Genomic DNA, 10,544 nt, shown 5'->3' on the forward strand with positions numbered 1-10,544 from the left:
GTCTTTTGGTAAGCATTTATTAAGTACCTGCTGTATGTCAAGGCTTACTACTGCTTTCCAATCCTTGGTGATATGAAGACAGATAAGCACGCTGCCTGCTATTAAGAATCTGAGCTGAGTGGAAGGCCAACTATTAAACCTACATTGTAATAAACAATGGTGGATGCTACTGACACATTCAGTCTGTTCATAAAACATGGACTGATGGGTCTGCTCCAGGCCACATTTGTTTTTTAACAGTAACGTGGCTAGGCTTCCATTTATAAGTCTTGGCATTATTTCCTTTGTGAAGTACTATGTAACAGATGATTGTTTGCTAGATTTTTTCTACAATCAAAATGTTGACCTGCAAAGCAGTGTAGGATTTTCTCTCCTAAAGAACGTGTATTATTATCTATTAGAAAAAGCATTCCCAAAGACTTGGTCCATGCAGATAAGGATAATGAAATTGCTCACTCTAATCCTTTTTCTAAATACAGTGTTTTTCAAGCTGGATGTAAATTAGAGTGGGTGGATATTGATTAAATTATTTGATTTATATGAAATCAAATGACTGGTTGAGGTTTTTTTGAACATTTACAAATAATGGATTCCTGAGAGCTCAGGAAGTACTGTAATGTCAATGACATATGAAGCTCCTGATAAAGATCCACCTCATTCATATATTTGAGCTTCAGAAATACATGTACCTAGTATAATGCTTAACAGCACATAATATTTGTTGATGAGAAATACACTGATGAAACAACACATTTTTTTACTGGAATGAATGGACTATAAGTTTGGGGTTAGAATCCTAAAACTCCTCTTTCTCAAGAGGGTAAGAACCTTGTCATGAATCTCTGCATGTGTATTTCCAACCCTATCTCAATTCCTTGCATATAGAGTATCATGATAGAGTAGGTTATGCTGCAATTAAACAAGGCGGTGTGGCGTAATAAAATTGATGCTCATGAAATGTCCAGTGTGAACTGGGCAATCCTCCATTTTTAGCTATGCCATCTGGACGCATGGTCTCCAACATCGCCAAATCAGAGAGCGAGCAGACTAGCAGATGGTGTAGGATATTTTTAAGGGCCAGACCTGAAAGAGACATGCCTTCCACCTACAGCCTCACTGCAAACAAGACTGGGAGGTATAGAACATGTAGCTATTTGGTGAGCACTTACAATCTGCTATCAAATGTAGTTGATGCTAGGTATTTCGTCCATGCATATTACTCTGCAAGGGGTTTATTGCTGATTATTAAAGCAAATATTCTTAATTTTTGGAAGGAATGTATTTTAAAGCTCCTCACACTTTCTAACCTTTTTATAATACAAGTTTCTGAATGTTCAAATGGTAGTTTTACTCATTTAGTTATTAAAGTATCTTACAGTGCGCAGAACACTTTTATTTTTCAACTGTCAGGGAATCTTAACCTTCCTATTTTTAGAGTTGAAAACAGACTCAAGTGTTAAATAATGAACCCAAGGTCACATAACTGCTGTTAAGTGATAAGACCAGACTTTAACCCATATCTTAGGTTTGCTAAATTTCCACCTTTTCCCACACTGCTGCAGTGCCTGCTTGTAGGGCTTTCTAAGTGAAATTATTCACCCATTAGCTGCCACCTATAATCTACATCAAAAGTAGTGATCATTTGGTCCATGTTCAAGACTTGGCCTCATTTTTTTGTGATTGGTTACCATGGCAGATCTATTCAGGGTTGGACCACTACCTTTCTGCAATTAAGATACTAAGGATTTCATTGAAATAGCTAATTTAGTAGTTTATGATACTCTAAAGGCCATTGAGTAATCTGAAGATATGTCTAGATCACCTGCAATTTGTGTGTGTGTGTGTGACAGTGTCACCCAAGCTGGAGTGCAGTGGTGCCACCTTGCCTCACTGCAGCCTTGCTCTCCCGGGCTCAGGCAGTCCTACCACAGGCTTCCAAGTAGCTGGGACTACAGATGTGCGCCACTACACCTGGCTAGTTTTTTGTATTTTTTATAGAGATGGGGTCTCACCATGTTGGACAGGCTGGTCTCGAACTCCCAGGCTCAAGTGATCCGCCCCCCTTGGCCTCCCAAAGGGTTGGGATTACAGACGTGAGCCACCGCCTCTGGCCAGCCTGTATTTTTCTGCCCTGCCATTTTGTTCACTCTTGGCAGTTTGTGTGCCGTGTCCCAACTGTAGCTACAGTCACAGTGACCAGAAATACTTCATTTTGTCCAAAAGGTTCAGTCACCTTTTGCAGACATTTTATCATGAAAAATAAAGTAGTAGAATTACCATGAATATTTTTACTCAGTTTTAGAAGGAAAACGGCTGATGTAGGGCAGCTGGATATTTTCTAGTTTCTCTGTTGCATCTGCATTTAGATAGATTTTCTTGTTTCTGGTCTGTCATGACAGTTTCATTCCTTTTTACAGTGTTCTATTAAACCAAACCATACCCCAGCCCAGTGTACTCATTAGAAAAAAGTAAACATTTGCATATTCCCTAGAACCCTAAAACTGATAACAAGAACCTACCCTCCATTCTGGCTTTTGGATCCAATTTTCTATTATATATGATGTCTAAACCAAGGTGGTCAATTGTTCATCCCAGCCAGGCATAGGATCAGACAGCTGAGTTCCCTAGGATTAGACTCTGCTAGTGCTTAGCCATGACTACTATGGCTGGTTTTGTTAACCTGTAAGTATAGTTTTTACTTGACTAAAACATGCTGTAATTTATTTACCCTTCCTTGAGATTTTTTTCTTCTGTAATTCTCAGCCCAGAACTATTATTTCAAACTAAACTTGTATTTCACATTTTTAATTAGTGAAGAGGCTCAACGAAATGCAATTTTCAAATAGTCACCCAATAGTATAAAGCTTTTGTGGAATATCAATTTAATTTCTAGCCACTTTTAGTTTCTTTTATCTTGAAAATCTTTTACCTTAATAACTAGTTGATTTGGTTTTGTAATGTTATTCCTTTTAAGCAAAGAGGTATTAAATAATAAGGAAGGCTGGGTGTGGTGGCTCACGGCTGTAATCCCAACACTTTGAGAGACCAAGGCAGGCAGATCACCTGAGGTCAGGAGTTTGAAACCAGCCTGGCCAACATGGTGAAACCCCATCTCTACTAAAAATACAAAAATTAGCCGGGCGTGGTGGCAGGCGCCTGTAATCCCAGCAACTCGGGAGGCTGAGGCAGGAGAATTGCTTGAACCCGGGAGGGGTAGGTTGCAGTGAGCCTAGATCACACCATTGTACTCCAGCCTGGGGGACAAGAGCAAGACTTCGTCTCAAAAATAAATAAATAAAAAATAAATAAATAAGGAAAATCTCTATAAATTAGATCTCAGTGAAATTAAACTTTTCCAAACAAATAGTTTTTCAGATTCTGTGTTAATGCCCCAAAGAAAACTAGAAATCCAACAACTAGCCACACAAAGCCTTGGTACATATGTTCTAAAGAAGCTATTTTGATCTTAAACCATGAAAAATTTTAACTGGAATTTTAAAAATCACATTGCCTTTTTATTTCCAAAGCACTTGTCTTCATTTTTATCAAGGGCAAATATCTGAGGAAACAACTCATAAATGCTTTTTGTTGTTGTTGAGACAGAGTCTTACTCTGTTGCCCAGGCTGGAGTGCAGCGGCGTGATCTCAGCTTACTGCAACCTCTGCCTCCGGTGTTCAAGCAATTCTTCTGCCTCAGCCTCCCAAGTAACTGGGATTTCATGCATGCACCACCACGCCCAGCTAATTTTTGTATTTTTAGTAGATACAGGGTTTCTCCATGTTGGCAAGGCTGGTTTCAAACTCCTGACCTCAAGTGATCTGCCTGCCTCAGCCTCCCAAAGTGCTGGGATTACAGGCATGTGCTGCCGTGCCTGGCCTCATAAATGCTTTTAATTGAATTTCTTTGATAAGGAACGAAAAGACTACGGTAAATCTCAGAGGCAGGTTCTGGCCTTGGCAGTGAGGGCCAGAAAGGGGTGTACATCAGAGGCACAGTTGCTTGTGGTGTGGTTTCCCAAAATCTGGAGGTGCACATTCCTGTTGACTCAAACTTTTGATAGTGAAATGGGGAGCTATTCATGATTAGGCCTGTACCACAATGGAAATTGGGACAAATGATCACCCTGTGTATAATGGAAGCCCTGTCCAAGTAAGCATAACTCTGACTTGAGTTTTGATTGTTGAACCTGTAAACCCAAAATAAAATCGTAAGGCCCCCCAACTATTTGGGCCCCTTCTCTCAGCCAAGGGCATTCCAAAGTTAACCTGAAAAACTAGTTCAGGCCACGATGGGAAGGAAGGGTGAGACATGCCTGATTATACCCTCCTTCCTCTTGGAATTCAGGAAAAGTTAACCAGCATTAATATCAACACAGACCTTAAGTCTTATAAGAGACATTTACAACCTATGCTCCCTGAAGGCTGTTACCTGGAGGCTCTATGATAAAACTTTGGTTTCCACAGCCGCTTATCATCATAACCCATACATTTCTTTGTATTGATTCCAAGTCTTTAGATAATAACTCATTCAGGCTAGGCGTGGTGGCTCACGCCTGTAATCCCAGCACTTCGGGAGGCTGAGGTGGGTGGATCACGATGTCAGGAGTTTGAGACCAGCCTGACCAACATGGTGAAACTCCATCTCTACTAAAAAAAAATACAAAAATTAGCTGGGCATGGTGTTGCGTGCCTGTAATCTCAGCTACTCAGGAGGCTGAGGCAGGAGAATCGCTTGAACCCAGGAGGCGGACGTTGCAGTGAGCCGAGATCGCGCCATTGCACTCCAGCCTGGGTGACAGAGAGACTCCGTCTCAAAAATAAAATAGAATAAAATAAACTAACTCATTCAACAAATTTCCAATCAGAAAAATTTTAAATCTACCTCTAACCTGGAAGCCACTGCTTCAAGTTGTCCCACCTTTCCAGATTGAACCAATGTACATCTTACAGGTATTGATTGAATGTATTATGTCTTCTTAAAAAGTGTAAAAGCAAGTCACACCCAGACCACTTTGGGCACATGTCATCAGGACCTCCTGAAGCTATGTCATGGGCCTGTCCTTAACTTTGGCAAAATAAACTTTCTAAATTGATACCTATCTCAGATATTTTTGGGTTCACAAACCCTAATCCCTACAAAGCTTCTTCCTTTAATTCATGCCTCAGGTATAGTTTCTAAAAGATGGAATCAAGTTGTGGTCTAACCTAATATAGTCAGCTTTCCTATAACACTCATAAACACCATGTAAAAAAGGACAAGTTTGTCTCAATGCAGTTGACATATTAGGGAACAATTTGAGCATAATGCAAAATTTGTGTTTGCTTATGTGTGATTCTGTTAGTGAGAAACACTAAGTGAATGCAGAAAACTGTGCCCAGCTGATCCAAACTAAACAGTAACACACAAAACAAATATACATCTCAAATGTCTACTGTTACAGTAGATAGGTAGGCATGAGCAGGGCAGGAGAGGGCTCCCCCACCACCCACCAGGATGGTCAGGAGACCATCAGATAACGGTATGGCAGTTATCACACTGCCTCTCTAAAAATGATCATTGGCAGCCAGGCCTAGGAGAGGCAAATTTCCTGATGGTTCACAGTTGTCATACTAACATGATAATTGATTGCAGGCACCAGGGAGAGGCAATTTCCCAAACAGATTAAAAACACTTGAAATTGGTAATCAGCTTCCAATAAAATCTCAGGAATTGGGTGAGTGAGCTTGAACATATGCATGAAGAGACAAAATGGTGGAGTATGGCCTCCTGGGGGCATTTCACTAGAAGAGGGAAGAAAGCCTCAGGTGAGCATGCTACGACTTCCTAAACACACTGTGCATGCTCACCTCCCAAGCACAAGGAGGGCACTGTGCGTGCAAGGAGCCCACCCTCAGGGAAGAATTATGGGAAAAGGGATGCAAGACCCCGGAAGTATGCCAGCATATTCAACCCCAAGTCAAAAGGTCAAATGTCGCACTTATCCTTCAAGTCGCCTGCTTGTGTCCTTCCATGTGGACTTTCCTTTCTTTCCTGCTCTAAAGCTTTTTAATACACTTCCACTCCTGCTCTGAAACTTGCCTCAGTCTCTTTTTCTGCCTTAAGCCCCTCTGTCGAGTTCTTTCTTCTGAAGAAGCAAGAATTTAGGTTGCTGCAGACCCATCGGTAATTTGGATATTCACCACCACTAACACTACCATCTATCTCAGTTTCCCACATATGTTATAAACAATACTCATCCCTATCTGACATTATAATTTTCCCCTGGGATTTCAGACAACTCTCCTTCTACCACTTCACAACATACAAGCTGCAACCCTTCCAACCCCTACTTCCACAAGCTAACTTCCAGTTTTTTTCAAGGTAAAGTATCATGTTTATGGTATTGTTTATGCATTTCTTAACCACTTAACATGTATAAAACTCTGCTACCATTTTTTATTAGGATATTTTTTAATGAGTCAGGGATGACTTTTTTTTTTTTGAGATGGAGTCTCGCTCTGTCACCCAGGCCAGAGTGCAGTGGCGTGATCTTGGCTTACTGAAAGCTCCGCCTCCTGGGTTCATGCCATTCTCCTGCCTTAGCCTCCCTAGTACTGGGACTACAGGTGCCCACCACCACACCTGGCTATTTTTTTGTATTTTTAGTAGAGACAGGGTTTCACCGTGTTAGCCAGGATGGTCTTGATCTCCTCACCTCGTGATTCACCCACTTCAGCCTCCCAAAGTGCTGGGATTACAGGCATGAGCCACCATGCCCAGCCCTGATGAAATTTTTTAATGCTGTGCACCTAACTCCATTTTCCCCATAGGTCTTGTGATTTTTACTGTAATTCTGCAAAACATGGTTTTTAGGGATATATGTATTTGTGTTAAAGCAGAGCTGATGAAAAAGATCGCCTTTTGTCCCTCCACTTAACATATGCTGACTGCTGATAGCCTCTCAAAATTCCATGCCAGCTTTCCTGATTCTATACATCTGTAACATTATTATTTGAGGGACAGAAACTTTAAAAATTAAAAACAACCATCAAAAATACATCAAGCCCTTGCTGTGGCAGGCACCATACTAAGCCTTAATAAGCCATTTCTTTGACTTTTCCCAACAACTCTCTGTGCAGAAGCTATTGTTATACTCACTTTATAGATGAGAAAACTGATGCAAAGAAAGGTAAACTTGCCCAGCGCCACATAGCTAACACATGGTGAAGAGGACATGTGAACACCAGGAATCATTTTGTAGCATATTTTCTACTGAATCTGATGAACTTGCAAGTGCCTGATTGCATGCCGCTGACTAGGGGTGTTGCCTGACAGGTCTGGACGGACTGAGCTTGAGAAATGATCAACATGGCCTTTGGCTAGAGATTTACTGCATCCATCCTTGGAAAAGGAAAAGAAAAGAAATGGCCAGTGAAAAGTTCAAATTCTTACTTTGTGGATATAACATGTCCTAGTTGCCACAAGATTACCATGTTTTTCAGCCATGCCCATGAAACCATCTTTGCAAAAATCATAACAATTAAAAAACAATGACAGTGAAAGGGATCTATCTGATCTAACCAACTCCCATCTTGCCTTGAACCTCCGGACTGCCTTAGTCATTCCTGGGCTTGGGCCAAGCTAACTTTGGGAGAAATTTATAGTTTAAATGATAACAGCCCTTCCCCAAAACTAAACCACCTTTGTAAAGCAAATGCAAGACCACCAGGTTAGGTGGATGAGAGGAGCACGAACTCTGCTAAGGGGTAGACCTAAACAATTACAAGCCATTATTCTGGAGGTCACAAGATTTGCAACTTCCCCCAATTACTCCTGCAGATAACATCACTATTGTAGAACCTAAGATTGGTCTTTTGAGATGTCTTTTCAGGCTTTTGTATTTCTGACTACCATGGCTCCACTTGGACCTGCCAACCAGTCCTGTGGCCCCACCAAGAAGCAAATTCTGCACACCCCTCTGATTGCACCCCCAACCAATCAGCAGCACCCATTCCCTTGCCTGCCAAACCATCCTTGAAAAACCCTAGGCTCCAAATTTTCAGGGATGCTGATTTGAGTAAAAATAAGACTCCAGTATCCTGTTCAGCTGCCTCTGTGTGAATTAAACTCTTTCTGTGTTGCAGTGCCACTGTCTTGATAAATTGGTTCTATATAGGCAGTGGGCAAAATGAACCCATTTGGCAGTTACACTCAGACAGTGGATCTTTGTGTAGGTTCTTCAACAGTGTTGTGCCAGCCTACAGGATGAAACACCAAGCTCACAGAAGAGTGTTCATTTAGAAGAAAGCAACACTAATGAGCCACACAACATCCTGAATTTGTTATGTCCCAGAAAGGCTTATCATAAGTTCAGTAATTCTGGTTCATCTACCAAGATAAGTAAGTGTGTTTGATTTTGTAAGGTATGCAGCAGTGATCTCCTATTTTGGTGTTTTTCAATAAAATTTTGGTTATGTGCAAATAAAAAATTGATGAAATTTTATTTTCCTTCAATATCAACTTAAATGGTTCTTACATCTATAAAGCTTTTTCTGACTCTGTGGGGAGGCAGTCACAACTCTGCTCTCAGAATTGAACTTTCTCCCTTTTATTCATTCAGCAAATGTTTATTGAGTACTTATTAGGATTGCTATGCTAGGTGCTGGGATTCTAACATGGAAGGTGACTTGGCCATTGCCCTCAGAAACTAACAAACTACTGCGGCAAACAAGCCAATGGGCCACTTAAGGCACCTGAGTAAGTGCTCCAATAAAGGTTTTGGAGGGCTCTGAGGCGGGGAAGAGGGGGAGAAGCATGTTTAGCCTGCGGAATAGGAGGTCAGAGAGGATGCTTGAGTTAAGTATTGAAGAGTGAACAGTACAGATAGAGGGAACAGAACATACAAGATCAGAGGTATGAAACCAAATGACCTTCAGGGAAATTACAAATAGCTTCGTAAGAACAAAGTGGTGTGGGAGAACAGTGGGAGGGGTAGAGAGGAGCCAGGTTAAAAGGGTCTCAGATTCAAGAAGTTTTGAATTTACCCTGAAGGCTTAGTGATGTGCTTGGTCAAGCACAACTGTGACCCAGAGTGTTCCCTCTCTCTCCTTGTCATAGCATTGTGAGTATACCTCTATTAAAGCATTTATTACAAATGCTTTAACTGCATATCCTTCTGTCATAGCATTTATCACAATTCTAATTCCATATGGAGAACTGCTGAAAAGAAAGCAAAGTGGAGATGATACCAGGTTGCAGTAATCCAAGCAAGAAGTGATTGAGAGAAATGCATGGTCCTACAGGTAGACTCTGATTGGATGTCAGTGTTAAGTAAAACAATCTCTGGCTCAGATAGCAGTGGATGAAAGGGCTTACAGAAGAACAGCTTTAGGGGATTGAGCAGGAAATAGTCTAGTCAGCAGACCTGGGTTGCCTGTGTGTTAACCCAGCAAAGGTCTGTCTTCAGGACTGGAAAATGACCTCTGAGTCTTACACATTCTGCCTGCTAAGAGTGATTTTGCATGCCTGAGGCCTCGGGCCATGCTGTACCGGTGTGACTAGGTAAGTTTATCCTAATAATGTGATTTATGGTGAATGCCTTTTTTGCCTGTGGGCTGGAGTCTGAGTAGCTGAGATCAGTCACCTGGGTAGGCACTGCATACCTACCTGATGACCCCCAATAAAAACAATAAAAATCCTGACCACCAAGTCTTGGGTGAACTTCTGTGGCAACACTTCACATGTATTGTCACATATTGCTGTGACTCCACTGGGAGAGGATACCTGGAAGTTTGTGCTTGCTTTTCCCAAGACTTTGCTCAGGTGCCTGCCCCTTTGCTGATTTTAATCTGTAACCTTTTGTGGTAATAAATCATGACCATAAGTATAACAGCTTTTCTGAGTCCTGTGAGTCTTTCTAGTTCATGTGAGTTCATCAAGCTTAAGGGTGATCTTAGGGACCCCGACACAGGGATAATGAATTGTTCTGGACATATTGAATTTAAGGGTCTCTGAGCCATTCAAGTTTGTGTGGATGAACTTGGGTTTTTATTAGGGTTCCTCAGGTAGGTATGCAGTGCCTACCCATGTGAATGCCTACTGTTGGCAATTGGATATATAAGTTTGGAGCTCAACAGAGAGGTCTGGGATAGATATTGAGATCTGAGAGCCAATACATAAGTGGCTGTTGAAGCTAGGGGTATACATGAGGTCACAAAAAAGAGACAGATGGTAGAATGAGAAGCAGAAGGTAGAGACTTGGATATCACTGGCATTCAAAAATCAAATGTGCAGGCATGGTGGCACATGCATATAGTCCCAGCTACTTGGGAAACTGAGGCAGAAAGTTTGCTCGAGCCCAGGAGTTCAAGGCAGCAGTGAGCTATGATCACACCACTGCACTCCAGCCTGGCCAACAGAGTGAGACCCCGTCTCTACTTCAGAAAGAAAAAAGAGAAAAGAAAAAGAAAAAAGAAAAGGCAAATATGGAAGAAAAGGCTCTTTTATGGAGTGAAGAGACAGAGAGTTGAGAGGCAATATCAAGAAGATATCAAGGCCAGGCATG

General features: G+C 41.5%; 1 pseudogene; it reads left to right on the forward strand.

Annotated features, from left to right (window-relative positions):
- Positions 1–7,355: 7,355 nt before the first annotated feature.
- LOC130541465 (small ribosomal subunit protein eS27-like) lies at positions 7,356–8,401 on the forward strand (annotated as a pseudogene).
- The last annotated feature ends 2,143 nt before the right edge of the window (positions 8,402–10,544 follow it).

Source organism: Pan paniscus, chromosome 1, assembly GCF_029289425.2.
Source record: "Pan paniscus chromosome 1, NHGRI_mPanPan1-v2.0_pri, whole genome shotgun sequence".
NCBI classification, from domain to species: Eukaryota; Metazoa; Chordata; class Mammalia; order Primates; family Hominidae; genus Pan; species Pan paniscus.